Raw genomic sequence first — 17,989 nt, 5'->3', positions numbered from 1 at the left:
AAAAAGTGACGAAGTAAAAGAGCTGAACAGAAGATTTCAAAGGGCATCTTGAGAAGACAAAGTAAAGTGTTATGATGATATGTGCAGAGACCTGGAGATAGAAAACCAAGTAGGAAGAACACGCTTGGCATTTCTCAAGCTGAAAGAACTGAAGAAAAATTCAAGCCTTGAATTGCAATACTGAAGGATTCTACGGGGAAACTATTACACAACGCAGGAAGCATTAAAAGAAGACCAAAGAAATACACAGAGTCACTATACAAAAAGAATTGGTGGACATTCAACTGTTTTAGGAGGTAAAATATGATCAGGAACCGATGCTACAGAAGGAAGAAGTCCAAGCTGCACTGAAGGCACTGGCCAGAAACAATGCTCGAGGAATTCATGGAATACCAATTGAGACATTTCAAGACAAGGATGCAGCGCTGGAAGTGCTCACTCAAATATGCCAAGAAATTTGGAAGACAGCTACAGCCAGCCAACTGGAAGACATCCATATTATGCCTACTCCCATGAAACGTGATTCAACTGAATGTGGAAATTAACAAACAATATCATTAATATGACGTGCAAGCAAAATTTTGCTGAAAATCATTCAAAAGCAGCTTCAGCAGTATATTGACAGGTAATTGCCAGAAATTCAAGCCGAATTTAGAAAAAGATATGGAAGAAGGGATATCATTGCTGATGGCACATGGATACTGGCTGAAAGCAGAGAATGCCAGAAAGATATTTACCTGTTTTTTATTGACTATGCTAAGGCACTCGATTGTGTGGATCATACCAAATTATAGATACCACCGTAGAGAACGGCAATTCCAGAATGCTTAATTGCACTCATGAGAAATCTGTAAACTGATCATGAGGCAGTCACTGGAACAGAACAAGGGGATACTGCACGGTTTAAAGTCAGGAAAGGTATGTGTCAGGATTGCATCCTTTCATCATATCTATTCAATCTGTATGCTGAGCAAATAATTTCAGAAGCTGGACTATATGAAAAAGAACAGGGCATCAGGACTGGAGCAAGACTCACTAACAAACTGGGTTATGCAGGTGACACAACATTGCTTTCTGAAAGGGAAGAGGATTTGAAGCACTTACTGATGAAGATCGAAGACTTCAGCCTTAGTATGGATTACACATCAACATAAAGGAAACAAAAATCCTCACAACTAGACAAAATAAGCAACATCATAATAAACAGAGAGGAGATTGAGCTTGTTAAGGATTTTATTTTACTTGGATCCACAATCAACACCCCTAAAGCAGCAGTCAAGAAATCAAAAGATGTGTTTCATTGGGGAAATCTGCTGCAAAGACCCCTTACAAGTGTTGAAAAGGAAGGATGTCACCTTGAGGACTAAGGTGAACCTGATGCAAGCCACAGTGTTTTGAACTGTCTCATATCGATGTGAAAGCTGGACAATGAATAAGGAAGACCGAAGAAGAATTGATGCCTTTCAATTGTGGTGTTGGAGAAAAATATTGAATATACCATGGACTGCCAAAAGAACAAACAAATCTATCTTGGAGGAAATACAACCAGAACGCTTCTTAGAAGCAAGGATAGCAAGACTACCTGTTACATACTTTGAACATGTTATTAGGAGGGATCACTCCCTGGACAGGGATATCATGCTTGGTAAAGTAGAGGGTCATCAAAAAAAGAGGAAGACCCTCAATGAGATGGGCTGATACAGTGGCTACGACAATGGGTTCAAGGATAGCAACTATTGTGAGGATGGAGCGAGACCAGGCAGTATTTCCTTCTATTCTGTATAGGGTAGCTATGAGTTGGAACTGACTCAAAGGCACCTCACAACAACAACATGAGGAATTAGTCACATACTGTAATATCTATTATCTCTTCAATCCTTACAGCAATACAAATCTCTTTCTTTCTCAACTGTGGATCAATTCAGATGGCAATGTAGAGTCTGAGAGATACTCAGAACTTACCCCATGACACAGATCATAAGTAGAGCACACAGGATTCACAATTAAATTGTAAGTCACTAAGGCTCATACACTAACCATCTTAACTCTGTTTCCTCATATTTCAAAATATTTAAAGCAGAAGTCCAGGGGACTTAACCAAAAATATATCTAAGTTACACTTTTAAATCTTACAGCTTCCTGACAAGGAATGAAACCCAAGATCCTATCTTTATGTCTCTGAGATTTAGATGTGCTAAGGGTCGCTATGAGTTGGAACTGACTCCACGCCACCGGGTGGGTTAAGTAAAAAAAAAAAAAAAAAAATTCTGTGCTCCTTTCCTTCTGTGAAATGACAATAACTCCATGTTGCTCATTTCTGGGTGTGGCTGTGCACAAAATCAAAACAAGTTACATAGAAAACTTAGTTCAGATCCTGGCACTGGGCAGGCTTCAATAAACATTCATGATACTGTGATTACTGTCATCATCCCAATCATTGTCCTTATCACCCCCATGTACAAGTTCATGATGAAGTGTTTGGCAACAGGTAAGAGGGGCCCATTTTCTGCTCTGGTGGGGAAGGGTCTATGGGAGCTAGAACCAACATAGAAGAAATTAGAACACTAAATGAGTTTTCTTGGACCTGTACAATAATCAGAAATAGAAACTTCACAGAATGCTGAGGTGAAACTTAGCTTTTCAGAGCTCCTTATCTGGCCATCTCAAGTTTGCTGCTTGTCTTGATGAGGAGGAAACAATGCTCCCCCACTCCTCTGTGTCCACTGTCTCCCATGGCACTCACTGGATTGCACTAGGTCTCTGCTGGGTCATGACCAAGGAGTATGGATCCAGCACTCCTGTCCTACCTGATGGTGTTGATGTCTGAGGCTCCTTCCTTAGGACTGACAGGAAGAGAGAATCAGACTTGGATGTCATGAGGCAGACCACCACTCTAGAAGAGAGACATTCGTATGGAGCTCACTGGATAGATGGGAACAGGCATGGTATTTACAGCTATGTGGCCTTGAAGCTCAATGCCCAAAGTACATGATTAGCCAAATTGGGTCATGTTATTCCAGCGTCTGAAGAGTTGTAAATATTAATGTAACAGAAGGGGGAGAAAGTGAATGTCCATGGTATCTGGGCCCTCCCATTATAAGAAGGAAAGTCACCTTTATTTCTCACCTCTAACTTCAAAGTTGTACAGATCTTAACATAAAAATTAGACACTTTTTTTCAATTTAAAACCTCAGGGTAATTTAATATCTTCAAACCCATTGAATGATTCATGTAATTTAGGGAGGATTAAGTATTCTATAAAAAGCCAGCAGGCTCCATCAGCACCATTTTTTCTACTCCTGTTTCATTCTCTTCTCTCTCTTTTCTCCCACAACCACTTAGCTCCACTCATCACATCCTCCCTTCTCTCCTAAATAATTGCACCATGTACTGGGTGCTCACCCTTGAATAGCAAAGGTGCCAACCACCACTCCACATGCTGTACTGCTGCCCTGTCCCACCCTGTCAGCCCCAGTATGTACCATAAATACCTCATCATGGCCCCTCCCCCTCCAACAGACCTGACCTGCTGCACCACAGCTGAGGGACAAGCCTTGCCCAACTAGAAAAGATGGTGAGAAGTATCATACCCCCAGATAAGAAAGCAACAGAGAACATCCAGCCTGTCAGCCCACACATAACCAAACAAAGCATAAAGCAGGAGCAAACAAACAAATAAATAAAAATGAAGAAAATAATTCCTGAATGTCCTGAAGACAGCAGACAATACCAAAACATACAAAAAACAAGTCAGGATGCCTCGAGATAGCATCCAAAATAAAATACCAGATGACCTTCTGGTACAAGAAAAGAACCTGGAAACACCTGACAGGGAATTCAAAACTCTAATATTCACGGTCCTCCAGGAAATGAAGGAAAACACAAACAAAAATAAAGAAAAAATAGACAAAATCATGGAAAAGACAAACAAAACAATGAAAGAATTCAAGGAAATAAAACAGTAACAGAACATCAAAATAAATAAACTACAAGCCACGCAAAAACATCTATTAGAGATACAAAAGATAAACAACAAGGTTTCAGAAATAGGCAGTGCAACAGAAGGTTTTAGGAGCAAATTTGAAACAATGGAAGACAGGATCAGTGAAATCAAAGACAAATCCTTGGCTAACAATTTACTTCAGGAAAAAATAGAAAAAAGAATAAAGAAAAATGAAGAAATCCTAGGAAAGATGTGCAATACAACAAAAAGCAAAAATTTGTGTGTGTGATCGGACATTCAGAATAGGAGGAGAAAATGGAAAATACAGAGAAGTTCATGGAAGATTTACTGACAGAAAACATCCCTAAAAACATGAAAGATTTTTTTTCCATGAAAGATTTTTTTTCTTTCTCTTTCTGTTAATAGTTTCTACTTTTAATCGCCCCACTTCTAGCCTTCCTGTACTCCGTTTCTGAGTTCTTTGGTGACTGTACCCAAATAACAAAACACACCCAGACCACCCTTTCAGGCATAAGCAAATAAAGCAAAAAAGCAGGACCACTTCGTTTCAGGAAAAATCTGAGAAAAGAACAAATAAAAATGAAAAAAAACCTAAGAAAAATGTGGGTACAACGAAAAGCAAAAATTTGTATGTGATCAAAATCCAAAACAGGGGTATACAACATAAAACACAAAGAGGATGATTGAAGATTTGCTGAAAGAAAACTCTGCTAATATCATGAAAGATGAAAAGTCGACTATCCAAGAAGCTCGACAAACCCCATATAGGACAGATCCCCAAAAGAAAAATACAAAGACATATCATAATCGAACTCACCAAAACCAAAGACAAAGAAAGAATCCTGAGACCAGCTTGAGAAAATGAAAAGTCACAGAGAGAAAACAATAAGACTAAACTCTGATTATTTGACAGAAGCAATGCAGGCAGGACAGTAATGGAATGACATATACAAAGTTTTGAAAGAAAAAAACTGCCAATCAAGAATAACATATCCTGCAAAACTCTAACTCAAATATGATAGTGAAATTATGACATTTCCAGATAAACACAAATTAAGGGAATACATAAAAACCATACCAACCATACAAGAATCATTAAAAGGAGTCCTTCAGTTAGAGAACAAACAACATCGGACAAAAACCTGAATCTAGTACATAAGATAGCATCAGCCGGACCAGCCTACATAATGAACTCTCAAGGGAAAAACAAAATTAAAAAATTTACAACAAAGAACCAAAGAGATCAATCAGTAAAATGACAACAACGTTAGAAGAGTAAAAGAGGGAATAAACGGTGTAGGTATAGAACTTTCAAATGGAGAGGAATTCAAGGCTTTATCAAGTAATACAAACTGGTTTAATCTTGGCAAGATGGGTAAATTTCAAGGTAACCACAAAGCAAGTTAACAAACCTGGAGGTGGAGCCAACATGGGGCTATAGACAGAAGCACCATGTCATCCCTCCACAGCAAAGACCCAAAAAACTAAGTAAAACAGAGACCAACTTCAATCCTGGAACCCTTAGCATCAAATGAAGAGAAAAAGAACTAAACCAAGCACTGAATGGAAAAAGAAACTGACAGAGAACAGAGAGCGAGGAGAGATACAATTGGAGGTCCCCTATCGGCTAACACAGCACAGATTTGCCATCTTGGATTCCTGTCAGAGATCAGCGGACAGGGAATAAGGAAAAGCAGATTCACAGGCCTCCCAGCAGGAGACAGAACACCCAGTAACCAGTGATACATGCTTTACTACGCCTGCCTTTCCTCCCCCTGCTTGCCCTCTGCCACTTCCCAGCAGGCTGATCGGTCACTACCCAGGGGGTCGATCCACTGCAACCCAGGGGGGCCAAGCAACACAGGCCCAGGAGATGCCAACTCTGTGCCATGAAAATTTGGCAAACCCACACCAGGCAGCCCCTTCAGTGCCCTTTCTTTCTTGCTAATGTGGCTTTTTTCTGCTTCTTTTGATTTCTTCCCTGCCTCTCACCTCCTCCCCCTACTCTCTCTCAAATACCTGACTCCGTGTGCCATATTTGTTTCTTCTTGACAGGGTGTGATGCACTGCTCAGCTGGAGAACTGCTTTCCCAGTCTGATCCACCAAGTTGCTGGGATCCCTGGAGGTAATTTTTTTTTCTGTTTTCCATTTATTTTTCCTCATTTCTGTTTCTCACCACTCCACTCCAAAGAAAGGCTCCCTCAGCAATTATTTTTTGGTTCCTGTTTCTCACTTCTCTCTCTTCTTTTCCCTATCCAACCTAGTTCTACACACCACACGCCTATCTACACCATGTGCTGAACATCTCACCACTGAGCAAACACAATCACAGCCTACGAGAACCTGCCCTGCACTCACCTACAGCCCATCTCTCAGTCCCAGTAGGTTCTACAAACAATCCATACCAGCCCCTCCCCTTCAGCTGGACCTGCCCTGATGCACCATAGCTGAGCAACTGGCCCCACCTATTGGACAAAAAGGTGAAAAATATGCCCACAGAGGAGCAAAGAAAGCATAGCCCTCCTGCTCAGACATAACCAAATAAAACCAAAAAGCAGGACAAAGCAAAAAAATCTAAAATCAATAAACAAAATAACTACTGAATCTCTTGAAGACAGCAGAAGATATCAAAACTTATTTAAAAACAGGACACGATGGTTGCAGTAGATGTCCAAAATAAAACACCAAATAACTTTCCAGTAGAAGAAAAGATACTGGAACTATCTGAAAGGGAATTCAAATCTCTAATATTCAGAGCTATCCAAGACTTGAAGCATAAAGCAGGAAAAAATGAGGGAAAAATAGACATATTGATGGAAAATACAGACAAAAAACAGAAGAATTCAAAAATTAATACAGGAACAAATTGTAAAATAAGTTCACAACTAGAAATCTTTAAAAAAATGATTAGAAATCCAAGAAAAAACAAGATTTCAGAAATGGACAATGACATAGAAGGTCAGAGAAGAAGGTCTGGAACAATAGAAGACAGGATCAGGGAAATTTAAGACAAATACTTGGATAACACTTTATTTGAGGAAAAATCCAAAAAAAAAAAAAAACAGTGAAGAAAACCAGAGGAATATGTGGAATACAATCAAAAGCAAAAATTTGCCAGTGATTGGACTTCCAGAACACAGGGAGAAAACAGAAAACACAGAGAAGATCACTGAAGAACTGATGACTGAAAACTTCCTTAGTATCATAGCTGACCATCCAAGAAGCTCAATGAACCCCATATAGGACAAATATCAAAAGACAATTACAAAGGCATATGATAACCACAGTTGCTAAAGCCAAAGACAAAGAGAATCCTGAGAGCAGCTTGAAAGAAGTGACAGCATGCATTAAAAAACAGGATCCATCAATATTCTGTCTACAAGACACACTCTTTAGAAACAAAGACATAAATATATTGAAAATCAAAGGAGGGAAAAAAAAAATATATCAAGCAAACAGCTATCAAAAAAAAAAAAAAGAGCAGGAGTGGCATACTTGATAGACTTTAAAAAAAAAATCCACCAGAAAAGACAAAGAAGGGCACTATACAGTGATTAAAGGGACAACCCATCATGAAGACATAACCATAACAAATATCAAGACACCCAATGAAAGGGCTCCAAAATACATAAACTCTAACAGCACTGGAAAGAGAAATTGACAGTTCCACATTAACAGTAGGAGGATTCAACACACCACTCTTGGTAAAGGACAGAACTTCTAGAAAGAAACTCATCAAATATATAGAAGACCTGAAGGCCACAATCAGCCAACCTGAACTCATAGACATATATATAACACTCCACCCAACTACTGCAAAGTACACATTCTTTTCCAATGCACATGGAACATTCTCCAAAATAGACCACATCTTAGGTCACAAAGCAATCCTCAGCAAAATCCAAAACATTGAGATAACACAAAGTGTCTTCTCTGATCACAGTGGCATAAAAGTAGAAATTAATAACAAGAAGAGTAAGGGAAAAAAATCAAATACATGAAAAGTGAATATCACCGTGCTTAAAAACCACTGGGAAATGCTGTTGCTGTTGTTGTTAGGTGCTGTCAAGTTGGTTCCGACTCATAGTGACCCTATATACCACAGAACAAAACACTGCCGGGTCCTGCACCATGCTCACAATCGTTATGTTTGAGCTTATTGTTGTAGCCACTGCATCAATCCACCTCTTTGGGGGTCTTCCTCTTTTCCACTGACCCTGTACTTTACCAAGCATGATGTCCCTCTCAAGAGACGGATTCCATCCGACAACATGTCCAAAGTGTGTAAGACACAGTCTAGCCATTCTTGCTTTTAAGGAGCATTCAGGCTGCACTTCTTCCAAGACAGATATGTTCATTCTTTTGGCAGTCCATGGCAAATTCAACGTTCTTGCCAACACTGCAATTTAAAGGCATCAGTTCTTCAGTCTTCCTTATTCATTCTCAAGCTTTCACATGCCTATAATGCTGTTGGGAAATAGAAGAAATCAAGATAGAATCAAAAAATTCGTAGAATTACATGGGAATGAAAACACATCATACCAAAACATTTGGCACACAACCAAGAAAGTACTCAGAGGTCAATTAAGGGCAATGGATGTACATTTCAAAAAGGAAGAAATGGACAAAATCAAAACATTAGCCACAGAACTCAGACAAATACAAAGAGAACAGCAAGAGAAGCCCAGAGCCACAAGAAGAAAGGAAAGAAAAAAGATCAGAGCAGAAATACATGAAATAGAGAATAGAAAAACAATGGAAAGAATCAACAAAACCAAAAGTTGGTTCTTTGAAAGAATCAACAGAATTGACAAACCATTGGCAAAACTGAAAAAGAAAAACAGGAGAGGACACAACCCAAATAAGCAATGAAATGGGGGACATTATAACAAACCCAACTGAAATGAAAAGATTTATAACAGACTTTTTTTTACTATGAAAAATTATACTCCAACAAATTGGAAAACCTAGATGAAATGGATAAATTTCTAAAAACACACTACTTACCCAGATTAACACAAATTGAAGTTGAAACCCCGAACACACCCATAACAAGAGAAGAGATTGCAGCACTGTTCGCAATAGCAAAAAGATGGAAACAACTTAGGCACCCTTCGATACATGAATGAATAAAAAAACTACGGTACGTACACACAATGGAATACTACACAATAAAGAATAACAATGAACATGGGAAGCATCTCACCAAATGGCTGAATCTGGTGGGCATTATGCTGAGTGAAATAAGTCAGTCAGAAAAGAACAAATATTGTATGTGACCACTACTATAAAAACTCATAAAAAAGTTTATACAAAAACACAAACCAACTTTGACGATTAAGACAGAGGGGAGGAGTGGGAAGGAAAAACACTAAATGACAATAGATAAGTGGTAATTTTGGTGAAGGGTAAGACAGTACATGATACTCGAGAAGCCAGAACACGTTATCCAAGGCAAGGTCATGGAAGCTCCATGGACACATCCAAATTCCCTGAGGAAACAAATTACTCAGCTGAGGCTGCGGGGACCACTGTCTTGGGAAACATTTAGCTCAACTGGCATAGTTTAAAAGAAAATGTTTTACATTCTACTTTGATTAGTAGCATCTGGAGTCTTAAAGCTTGTGAGCAGCCATCTAAGGTACTACACTGGCCTCACCCCGCCTGGAGCAAGAAAGAATGAAGAAAACCAAGGACACAAAGGAATAATTAGTCCAAAGGACTAATGGACCACAATTTGCACAGCCTCCATCTGACTGAGTCCAGCACAACTAGACAGTGCCCAGCTACCACCACTGACTCTTCTGACAGGGATCAGAATAGAGGGTCCCAGATAGAGCTGGAGAAAAATGTAGAACAAAATTCTAACTCACAAAAAATAAAAATAAAAAAAGAAGCAGACTTACTGGTCTAACAGACGGGAGAAACCCTGAGATTATGGCTCCCAGATACCCTTATAGCTCAGTAATGAAGTCACTCCTGAGGTTCACCTGTCAGCCAAAGATTATACAGGCCCAGAAAACAAAATAACACTAAATGGGCACACCAGCCCACGGGCAAGAATGAGAAGTTAGGAGGCGACAGGAAAGCCAGTAATGGGGAACCCAAGGTTAGAAAGGAGAGAGTGCTGACATGTCCTGGGGGTGACAACCAATGTCACAAAACAATATGTGTATTAATTGTTTAATGAGAAACTAGTTTGCTTTGTAAACCTTCATTTAAAATACAATAAAAAAAATTTTTTTAAGATAATTTTTCTATGTGACTGTGGTTTACAAACTGTACATCAAGTCACCCTTCAGTGTCATAGTGAACTCACACTGGTACCATGAAGTATTTTACACTTTTGAGGGAAGCACAGTGACATCTGTTGGGCACCAAGTGAACTATTTGCTTGAGAGACTTCAGGGTTTCAACAGTGAATCGCATCATAATGCATTATCTCTGATGACATCATATTTTGCAAAGCTGAATTTTTGGAGGTTGCCATGAAAAACAGCAAATAAAACAGGAAATCTGGAAATGAGGGTGTGTAGTATGAGTCCAAGGCCTGAGAAGTTTTGCAGTGCCCAATAGGTACACAAATCCCATCAGAAATATTGTGGCTATTTAAAAATATTTTTATTCCAGAAAAAAAAGAATATATTTTACTTTGCTGAGTAGTGTCTGTGGTCTTAAAATCTTGTGAGCAGCCATCTAAGAGACTCCACTGGTCTCAACCTGTCTGGAGCAAGCGAGAATGAAGAAAACCAAAGACACAGAGGAAAGATTAGTCCAAAGGAATAATGGACCACAACTACCACAGCCTCCACCAAACTGAGTCCAGCACAACGAGACAATGCCCAGCTATCACCACCGGCTGCTCCGACAAGGATCAGAATAGAGAATCCCAGAAGGAGCTAGAGAAAATGTAGAACAAAGCCTTCCTCACACGCACACACACGAAAAGGAACAGGCTTACTGGTCTGAGAGAGACTGGAGAAAACCCAAGACCCCTGGACTCCTTTTTAACTCAGTACTGGAGTCACTCCTGAGGTTCACCCTTCAGCCAAAGATTAGACAGGTCCATAAAACAAAACGAGACTAAATGGGCACACCAGCCCAGGGACAAAGATGAGAAGCCAGGAGGGGAAAGCTGGTAATTGGGAACTCAAGGTAGAGAGGGGTTGAAGGTTGACATGTTGTGGGAGTGGCAACCAATGTCACAAAAAATAAGTGTATTAATCATTTAATGAGAAACTGCTTTGTTCTGTAAACCCACGTCTAAAATACAGGAAAAAAAAAAAAAAAAACACCTAGGGCACAGTGCTTAAATTGCTTGGCTGCTAACCGAAAAGGTGGTAGTTGAAATTCATGTAGCCACTCTGCAGGAGAAGGACCTGGCAATGTGAGTTCATAAAGATTATAGTCTAGAAAATTCTAAGGGGCAGTTCAGCTTTGCCATAAGGGGTCAATATGAGTTGAAATCAACTCGACAGCACCTAACAACAACAGTATGCCTTCTACACCAAGAATCTGACATTATTTTCATTTTTTGAATTACTTTTTGTGTTATGAAGGAAAACTACAAATTTCCAATCTTCCTTTCTGTAGCCCTTGCATATGGTTGGGGTTTTATGCATTGGCAATTTATATTTTGTTTGCTAATTTGAATAACAGCAACAGTTCTAATTCTTCTGTGTAGTTAATGTGTGGTGGTACTTCAGAAAATAGTTTATTTTTGTCATACTTCTTTGGTAACTTAATCCCTCCCCTAAATACCTTTGTGGGCCCCACAAATGACTGCATTCAAAATATTGACTAGGGCTGTAGTCACCTCAAGGCTTGACTGGAAGTGGATCCCATTCCAAGGTCACTCAGGCATCAGTTAGCAGGATTTGTTCCTCACGGGATGTTGGCCAGAGGACTGCCCTAACTTCTGACCATATGGGCCTTTGCGTCAGACAGCTGGCAACATAGAAGCTGGCTTTCATCTGAGTGAGATGGCCAGAGAGCAGGAGAGAGCTGGCAAGATGAAAGCCAAATTCTTTTAACATCCCAGTGTTGGAGGTGATAACCCAATAGTTTTCCAAATTCTATTTCGTGGAAGCAATTAACTGAGTCAAATACACACTCAAGAGGATGGATATCCACAAGAGTGTGAATACAGGATCTGGGAGTCGTTGGAAGAATCCTAGAACCGACACACTATGCAGGCTTCACTCTCTATAAGGATGGTGGCTCTAAGCACAACTACACTCTAGAGAGGTCCCTCTGCTTTCCAGCATAGTCCCAATCCATAGCACCACCATGCACGCAGCAAACTTTCCCTGAGGAGAAACGGCCACGTGGTAGAATTCCTACAAACCCCACCATGATGCTGCTGAACTTGAAGTCAGAAGGTCTTCTGGTTTCTCTAGCATCAACAGAGTCCTTCCATTAGGCCAGTCTCAGCCTTTCCACGCACAAATTCAACACATATCCCCAACAACAACTGATATTTGTTTAACTACGAAGGGCTCACTTACTCCAGAATGTAATTTTCCTTAGGTTCCTTTGTGTTCAGAACTTTTCAAATCTTTAATAAAATGTGCTTATGGCTTATCTAGTTTGTTTCCCTAGTAGATAAAGTGGAATAATGGTGTGTTGCACCTTTTACATTTTGTCCACGTGGCCTCCTGGGTGAGGGAGGCTTCTCTGTTCTGAAGGACTCGGAGAACAGTTTGTCATTAGCCAATATGAAGAAAACTGGAATATACACCCAATGACATTGAATATGGACAAAAGGATGGTATTTACCTATGTGTGGGTAAATGGCTGAGGATAATTTTGGGGATATCAAATGGCAGGTGTGTAGAGGTGGATGGAGAAGTAGAGGATAAGCATTGAGAGCTTTCAGCATCCTTGGACAGTGGCAAAATTTTAATATTAAATATATGAAAAGAGGGGGTCAGAATACTACAGTCATTGTCAAAGCTGAGTGTAGAGGACAGGTGTATGAAAACCAATGAGAGTTCTGTTCTTGTGGTAAAAAGAGAGATTTGGTTTGTGCTTTTCCCACTTCTCTCTCTGAATGAATATCCTTAAAGGAAAAGGAAAGACACTACATTCCTGCATTCTCTTCTTAGTTGTCCAACTGAGGAATATCTACCCTCAATTTTTTATCACTGTGTAATTTACAGAACATATCAAACCCTACCCTTCATTCTACAACTCTTATTCTTGCACATACAATTAAATGGTGAATAACACATCCCATCAAATGCCCATGATAAGAAAAACAAACCATACACTTCTTCCTTCAGGAGTTCTTAAAGGTCTCCATGGAAGATATAATGTTCCAAGGAGGATGAAAGACACTGGGTGTAAGGATGTCACATAATCCTCACCTTTATTTTATAAGACAATGAATAATTTATTCAACATTATAAAAATTAGAGATGGAACTAAACTCCAGTCTTAATACAATAGATTTGTAGCATATATATAAATGATATCCAATCCCTGCCCTTGAACTTCTCAGGGTCTTGTCATGTAAAGGTAAATTGTAATGGTCATCAGGCATCCAAGGTAAAGAACATATAGACTTCGAATAATTTATTTGAATGGCTTCTGTGTTACAGTAGATGACAACAACAATAACATCTATATTTACTGAATTCTCACCAAGCATGATGTGTGTTATCTGCTTAATCCTTACAATGCCATAAGCTAAATAATATGGAAAATGAAGAATCAACAGCCTTGAGATTTAAGTACCAAGTCCATTTCCACAAAGCTAATGAGTTAGAAGACTAATGTGGACAATCAGACAGTTTCCGTGCTAATCCCATTAGTTGAGCTACTTTATTGGCCTAACCATAAAAAAAAAAAAAAATAGAGTGACTAAATTAGTTTCCACTTACTGATCCATTATAGGTGTTAAACAGGGTTGTAATTAGCACTTTTGATTGCCTCCTCTTAACTACTCTCTCAGATGAATGCTTTGGTATCACAACTATACAAATGAAGAAGTTAAACAGAATCATGTTTTATATTATGCCTAATGTCACAGCTTGTAGTATCAACTTCTTTTTGAATTCTGGAAATGCACACTTAAAATGAACTTCTCTAAAGTGGTATTAAGGAACACCATTTGATGGGAAACTACTGTTTAATCCAACCTTGACGAAATTACATGTAGTCATTGCAATGGCCTTGGGTGATTACCACTATTAATTGCAATTTGATGATGAGCACTCTAAGGATCAATGAGGTGCACTGAGTTGCCAAAACTGTCCAGTTTATAAGCCAAGGTCTGGTTGGAAGTATGTTACCAAATCCCACACCCTTTCCACAACCTGCAGTTCCTCATCCATATCAAAGATAAGTACACCCCTTTCTGTCATTAGGAAACTCTGACATATTTCCTTCCAGGCATTTCCCCATTTATAGCATTAATCTAATAGTATCACTCATTCTAAGTCTTGATGTTTGAATAGGAAGAAAAAAATGCTACCTTTGAGGAGAGTGTGCCATGAGATATCAAAAGGAAACAATACCTTGAATTCATCAATTTTTTTCACCATTCCTCGGTTTGCAGAAATGAATATACTACTTAGTTCTAGGGTAGATGGGACTCCTAAGTCTCATTGCAATTAGGCATAACCATAGAATCCCAACACTACTTTCCTGTTTTTTAATGAGGACTATCTCTTCCCACAAACTGGTATGGTCTCATCCTCTGGCAAGTGCACTCTGTTTCTCTATTATCGAAGTTTCTCATCAGGAAAGTTTGTAGGTGATTTAACTCAGTGGTAAAAGACAGAGTAAATTAGGCTATTGGTTAGGCAGGCTTTCTGAGCAACCAAAATTTCTCCCTCGGAAATTATGCTAATATGTCTAAAGGACATTGCACACCCATGTACTAGAACACAGAAAGAGCCCAAAGACAAGGAAAGCTGCTAACACAGTCATGTTTTCATCAGTCTGTTACAAGTGAAAGGCAAGGGCCCCCCTCTCCTGAAAACATGATCCTCTGCTATTCTGGATTAATGAAAAATAAGACAAAATTTAATTTATTCATAATGACTCTGTGAATTGATGGTCCTAGAGCATCAATAAAGCCGCAATAATTGGAAATATGATATCACCACCTTAATTCTCAGTTATACAACCTTGACCAAGGTATACCATTTACACCTATCTTTTTTTCCTGAGCATGCTTTGTAATGTTCTAATTTTAGACACTTCACATATAACTTTATTCCTCAAATACAATTTATCAGTCAGGATTCAATAAAGAAAATTGAAAACACCATGAAGAGCATTTCATACAGGAAACTGGTAAAATAGTTAAACAAGGACTGAGAGACAAAAAGGAGCAGTGTAGCAATATAGAGATAGGAACCACGGAAAGAAGCTACCATATCAGGATCTAAGGAAACAGATATAAGGAAAATGTCGAGCTTATTAGTGTGTGGTAATGTTTACTGACCTTTATTAGAAGAACCTAACAATAAAGCCAGATGGGAAATCAGAACAGTGGTTTACGGATCTTTCCCTGTCCGGCCCCAGCATCACAGAATAAAGAAGGGTGAATCTGGAAAAGGGAGTCAATAGCTTATCAATAAGCACACATGACCAACTTTATTGTGTGCAGGGCAAAAGCGGTGGTGGTTCATTGGTAGAATTCTCACCTTCCATGTGGAAGACCAGGTTTGATTCCCAACCAATGTACGTTATGTGCACCAACCACCTGTCAACAGAGGCATGCATCATGCTAAAATGTTGACTAGGTTTCAGCAGAGATTCCATGCTAAGGTGGACTAGTAAAAAAGGCCTGGTGATCTACTTACAAAAATCAGTCAATGAAAACCCTATGGATCACAATGATCTGATCCACAATGGATCATGCAGAAGGTGCAGGACTAGGTAGTATTTTCTTCTGTTGTGCATGTGGTCACCATGTGTCAGGGAGGCAACTAAAAAGCAGCTCACAGCAACATGACATACAGGGAGAAGATATGAGAAGAAATATCACGAATATTGAGGAAAATCACTTGCTGGTTATTAGGGTAAATTCTCTCATACCTATCCCATTGTGAGCTCTGATCACTTTGAGATCTTGAGCATTTGCTCAGGAGGAGTAAAAGACCCCCAAAACCCTGGTCATCTTTGAAAAAAGTCTGAAAAGATCAGTAGTTCTCACACTGACTGAACATCAAAACCACCTGTGATGCACTAAAATTCTGATGCTCAAACCACATAGTGTTCCAATTAAACGAGAATCCATAGTGGTAGGACCAAAGCATCAATATTTTTTGCCTTCCTAGATGATTCCATTATGAAGTCAAGGCTTAGGACCAGTGACATGCATTCTCACACATAACTGTTCTGTTAGATACAAAGTAAAGGCTGAAGATTCTAAGTACGTAAAAATAGAGTTGTGCATTATACCAGAAATCCTGGATCATAGATGAGAAGCTACAGAAGGCTCCATAACTACAACGGGATTTGATCCATCAAGCTGATTGACATATCCCAGAATACTCTCACTATCCCAGTAAGCAAGTGACAAGGGAAACAATGTTCATATATGAAATCTCCATACTGAAACCTCTGAGAGCTACAAAACTTATGTAACTAAGAGGCAAGACTTATGATTGCAGATGTTAGGTTTTGCCATCTTTTCCAATCCACATGTCAAAAAAGATGGCAAAAGTGTTGATATCAGGCTGTTCTGCTGAGGAGCCTCCACAGGGCCCTCTTGATGTCTCTGTTCCTCAGGCTGTAGATGAAGGGGTTCAGCATGGAGGTCACCACAGTGTACATCACTGAGGACACTGCACACATCCTGGGGGAAGATGTGGCAGCTGAACTGAGGTACACTCCAATGCCCGTTCCATAAAATAAGCAAACAACTGACAGGTAAGAGCCACAGGTGGAAAAGGCTTTATACTTCCCACCTGAAGATGAGACTCTCAGAATGGAGGAAACAATTCGACTCTAAGAGAAAAGGATCCCTGAGACTGGAACACCACCAAAGATGGCACCAATACAATACACCAATACTATATGGATGGAAGTGTCAGAACATGCAAATTTAAGGAGTTGAGGAGGGTCACAGAAGAAATGAGGGATTTCCACATTTGTGCAGAAGGTAAGTTGTGACACCATTGAAATGTGCAGCTGGGATTCAAAAAGGCTGATGAAAAAAGACACCAAAACTAGCAAGCCACAGAGGCGGGGGTTCATGATGACTGTGTAGTGCAAGGGGTGACAGATGGCCACAAACCGGTCATAAGCCATCACCGTGAGGAGCAGACTGTCGAGACATATAAAGAGATAGAAAAAGGACATTTGTGTCAGGCAACCCACATAGGTGATGGATTTGCTGTGTGTCTGGATGTTCACTAGCATCTTTGGGACCGTGGTGGAAATTAAACTGATATCAGTCACGGACAGGTTGGAGAGGAAGAAGTACATGGGAGTATGGAGGTGTGGGTCAGAGGTGACGGCTAGGATGATGAGTAGGTTCCCAGTCACAGTGATCAGGTACATGGACAGGAACAGCCCAAAGAGGAGGGGCTGCCGTTCTGGGTCCTCAGAGAGGCCCAAGAGGAAGAATTCTAAGACATCCGTTAGATTCTGTGGCTCCATAAAACCTGAGAGAGCTTTTGGGAAAAAAAAAAAAAAAAGAGGATTGTTAAAAGGAAACAAGTACCCAGCACTGTGTCTGTATTTCGAATTCAAGAAATGCACATGTAAAGTAGACAGATTCACAAACGTTCACATTATGGACCTCATATTCTAATTACTGCAGCAAAATTACTCTGTAGCAGCAAGCCTCTCTACTGTACTTCTCAGAACTACTTCCTTGCTTTGTTTTTCTCCTGTTTCTGTACTCAACCCAACTTTAGAGATGTTGGCCTAAAGAATATTAGGATGGCAAGGACCTTTGAAAATAACAAATTTATATATGGAGCAATATATCAGATCCCTCTATGAGGGAAACATATGCAATAAGAAATATCCTTCTTTTAATAAAAAAAATTATTTCAATT

At 39.6% G+C, this 17,989-nt stretch overlaps 1 pseudogene; it reads right to left on the bottom strand.

The window, feature by feature from the left end:
* Positions 1-16,655: 16,655 nt before the first annotated feature.
* LOC126071132 (olfactory receptor 18-like) lies at positions 16,656-17,600 on the bottom strand (annotated as a pseudogene).
* Positions 17,601-17,989: the final 389 nt, after the last annotated feature.

The sequence above is a fragment of the Elephas maximus genome, chromosome 3, assembly GCF_024166365.1.
Source record: "Elephas maximus indicus isolate mEleMax1 chromosome 3, mEleMax1 primary haplotype, whole genome shotgun sequence".
NCBI lineage: Eukaryota > Metazoa > Chordata > Mammalia > Proboscidea > Elephantidae > Elephas > Elephas maximus.
Note: the sequence above shows the minus strand (reverse complement) of the source record. Positions and strands in the feature narration are given on the sequence as shown.